Raw genomic sequence first — 4,528 nt, forward strand, 5'->3', positions numbered from 1 at the left:
TCTTAATACTCACTTTTTTCTTTATATGTTTCTTTGGCTCTTTTAATTGGCTACTTAAACATATGGTCACTCATTTTCCATTCCCTCTAACCTTCCCCTTTCCCTCACTCTGCTGCAGCTGAAGTCTACATTGGCTGATGAGACAGAATGAGGCAATGACATGTTTGGTCATCATTTTGTACTTTAAACTAGGTTGATTTGGAATCACTAAATATTATTCAGTGAGTAACTTACTATTTCATTTTCTTACATATTGTATATGTATTTAATATTTAATGTTTAAATTATAGAACTACTGAAAGGGTTCTAAAGGGGTAAATGGAATATCCATCTCCATTTCATTATGTGTTCTAAGGAAAAGAGCAATTATATTTTTAGTAAGAACAGAAAAACTGTTGTAAACTTATTCTTGAAACCTAGATAATAAATCATTCAAATACTGGTATGATTTTTATACATTATATGATTGTATGTGGCAAAATTTGAATATACTTAATTAACTGTAAATATGTAAACAACATTCCTTTCTATATCCAATGAGCTTTCCTGTCTGAAAAATTTCTGGAAAGCCCATAGCCTCATAAAGTTATCAGCAATAAACAATATTCTTCTTTTCAAACATTAGTTATTTTCCTAAAACATAATAGCCATCTGCCATTGAAATTCTATTTCGTTTACCTGAAAAAATAGGGACTCTATACATAATCAGTAGGGAAAATTTTCAGAAACATATTATGTGGCTTTACATTTTCTCTAAAATAATACATTTTGACCAATCAGTACATCAAGGAAATAAAGCGTTTCTTTAGATTTGGGCATATGGCTCATATTATAGATCCCTATGAAACTGGACCTGTAGAGTATATAACTTTGTATGAATTTTATCTCTAATAATATACTTCTTTTTACAGTGCAGATGTTCTGACAATATGTATGAATACTATTGTATATGCTTGTTTATGGGACACTTACTTTTTTTCTATTGTCAATAGGAAATTGTTTAAATTGTTTCAATAGGAATCTTTAAGTATACTAAAAGTTCAATACATACAAAATATGCATAATATTTAAAAGGAATTTGAGAGGCAAAGATTGATCTATACTCATGAAAACTGTTAAGCCCTATCTCTTAATCAGAAATACTTATTGAGCAAATTCTCTTAATATTATTTGCATTCATCCAAGAATTTCATTATAACATTTCAGTGTCATAATTGACAAGAGATTACCCTGATAGACCACCTAAGACTGGAGAATATGGAATACATTAAGCAATGTCAATATACATGGATATATATTATCTATAAATATATATGTAAATGTTGGCTTTAGCATCTATAAAATGAAAAGCATATTTTCTGTGAATAAGTCCCAGGGGTACTCTACGATTTTCTCAGCAAGGCTAAAATTATTTTATTTATCAAAATAGTAAGATACAAAATACGAGTTAAAATTTACTTAATAGAGTATTATAAAACAAAAAACAATACACCACACGCTTAAGTGCATGCACCATCTGATGTCATGTTCAGTGAAACTAAATGAATACAATTGAAACACAGTTATAGTAATAATAAAAATTAATTAAAATATACCTGACTTAGACATAGAAATAAAAGTCAAATTCATTTAAATATTGGTAGATATGAACATCTGAGCTTATAGTTTACGTATCTGAGTACTCTGGTCCAGGAAATAAGAAGTTGTTGTTGAAAGAACATAGAGTTGACAGACAGATGATATTTTGCTAATATTTTTGTTAGAAAGAATTCTACCTTTAACCCTGACTTAAAAAACCTACATTAGTGAATATCATGTTTATGCTTCTCCCTTCCTTCCTCCTTTCTTTTTCTTTTTCATTTTTGGCACTTTTTCCACTTTATTTCATATTCCCACCATGATAACAACGCCTTTAATTTCAACTAAAACCATAACTTCTTGAAAGGTTAGCAAAAAGGAATGTTGGTGTTAGACAGAGGGAGAGGCAGGTGGGGGATCAGTGAATTGTCTTGATTGGGCTTTTGAAGTTGCTGGAGGCTTGGAGCTGCCGCAGGTAAGCCATTAGATGGCTCTCGAAACTGTCGAGCCTGGGCACAAAATGGTTGGCAGGTTGCTTAGGGCACCAGTACTCCGAATGTACCATGAAAAGCACGTGAGGGAAACCTGTGCTGAAGTAAGTACCATCCGTGTGATGGTGCCTTGACGACGTAGGTGTGTACATGTCCATGCACTAGGGTCCCCAGAGTTTCACCATAGCTTCACGTGGGATGTCCTAGAGGCCAAGGGGAAGCATTAGCTGCTTCTCACAGTACACTGGAGGGCAGGAGTTAAAGGCTCCCTGCTGTTACTTTTCCAAGTGATGCCTCAGTTGGTGAGGATGTAGCAGGTGTGGACCAGCCTATGCCTATTCAAACAGGTCACTCTGGTTGTGGTTATCTTCCAGCTCTTCGTCGTCTAGATCATGTCTAGAGCTTGTCAATAGTAGGGCTCCTACTCATTGAGTCCAGTAAGATTAAATTTGTCATGGATGCAGTTTTCATCCACTCACAGAAGAATTCATTACCACGGAGCCCACAGAAGCAGTAAACCCAGGAAAGCTCTTCCGAGCTACCCATCTTTTTTTCTATATAATTTATTTAGATTACATCCATTTGGTATCCCCTCTTTTGTATCTTCCCGTTCCCCACCTCCCTCCCTCTTTCACCCTACTCCCTCTTCTAGACCATTGACAGAAAGGGACCTACTCATCTTTTCTTTGGCAGTCAGACTGGAACTATGGCAGGGAAGAGGAGTCGTGCTTCTAAGGAACGGCAGAGACCACTAAAGTGCAGGAAGCTTACCTGGCAACTTATGCTTCTTTCAATTGGAAGTATCATTAAAAACGTATAACATTATTTTGGCTATTTATCTTCTTTGTACAATTATTTAGAATACAGAACACTATTTTTATCAAATACATATACATATGTAATTATTTCTCAAATTGTTTTTTCTTATTTGTTTCTCATTTCACCTCCATGAGAATTTTATCTTTTCTTATTTTGTCTTCTTATTGAAAAATCTTTTGTAATTTTATCAAATAACAATCAGATATCTGAATGTAAATAATTATAGATTGGTTTTAGTTTCTCTTTTTTAAAGATCTAAACAGTCTATCCTTGGAATAATGTTTTGAAGTTTGGTAATGTCATTAACTAGTAAATTTTATTAAAATTAAATAATATTAGTAATTCAGATTCTGAGTTATATTTCTCGTATTGCAAATACTCTATGAGCAGCTGCAGCTCTTAACTCCTATACCTAAAGTGCAAAGTATATAATACCCCAAAAATTTTCAGCTTTGCAACATCTGTATAAAGCAAAATAGCAAAGAGAGAACACTAATTCAAAAGTGTGAATATAAATTATAACATATATTTCTCTTTTAAGTAATTGAGTAAAACTCCTCCCTGACCCAAGCTCTGAAAAACAATGGCCCATTTACTCTCTTTTCATAGCATAATTTTCTTTTAAATATTGTTGTTATTATTTGTGGAGGTCTCTGAAACCATTGGTGTGAGCAGAGTACAGATCTGTATGAGGCAAAGAGAGAATCTGCTTCAGCACAACTCAGTAGCCTGTGTTTGTTCAAATTTCTAGAGTCTGACACCAGACAGTTCAGTTTATGCATACTTAAGTACAGTACAACCTGAGAAAAGTTTCCAAGTGTTACATCGTCCCGTGTGAGCAGCAAGACATAACTACATAGAGACTCTCCATGCTACTTCTTCCATGGATACGGGTTGTACAAATAGGCTGGTGACGTGTGTTAGCTTAAGGCCCAAGTGGAGGATCTGAGGTGTGGGGCCATAGTATAGATAACTGTAGAGGTCATCTGTCTATTAGCCATGTCATTTCCTGGTTGCCAAAGTTTGGGAGCGCCCTTGGCTATACAGATGAGACAAAGACTGTTAAACAGGGATTTCCAGTCATGCTTATGGGAGCTTGAGAAACTTAGAATAAGCATCACGTCAACTACTAGTCACTTCCATTCACAGCTTTCTGGGAAGAAAGAAGGTTTTCGATATTTTCCTTTGAAAAGACAATCCTGTATGCTTAACATGCCTGTTTTCCCTAATGCTATATGTAAACACAAGATCCTTGTGTTTTTAACAATTATTTTTGATATTATTATTATTTATGGACATTGAGGCATCTATATGTGTGTATGCCATGTATTCAGGTCTTTCTCTCCAGTTTTCTTTGATTTTAATGAATCTTTCCTGAATTTGTTCAGTTGACTGGTTAGCTTAGAAATAATATTTCTTCTCAATTTTTATTCCAGCTGATGATGCATATTTAGATTTACATGCTACCCACTTCTTTGGAAAGAAGCATTTACATATTAATAGTTAATTGACATCATCATCTTTCTATATATTTCTATGACTCAAAAAACAGGATTGTTACATACTGATATGTTGGAAACTTTGTTTCACTTCTTGACACATCTTTAGTAATTTTTCAAGGCTTAGTATTTTTTGTTTAT

At 34.0% G+C, this 4,528-nt stretch overlaps 1 pseudogene; it reads right to left on the reverse strand.

The window, feature by feature from the left end:
* Nucleotides 1–1,996: 1,996 nt before the first annotated feature.
* Nucleotides 1,997–2,615, reverse strand: LOC127191080 (casein kinase II subunit beta-like; annotated as a pseudogene).
* Nucleotides 2,616–4,528: the final 1,913 nt, after the last annotated feature.

The sequence above is a fragment of the Acomys russatus genome, chromosome 6 (genome assembly GCF_903995435.1).
Source record: "Acomys russatus chromosome 6, mAcoRus1.1, whole genome shotgun sequence".
NCBI lineage: Eukaryota > Metazoa > Chordata > Mammalia > Rodentia > Muridae > Acomys > Acomys russatus.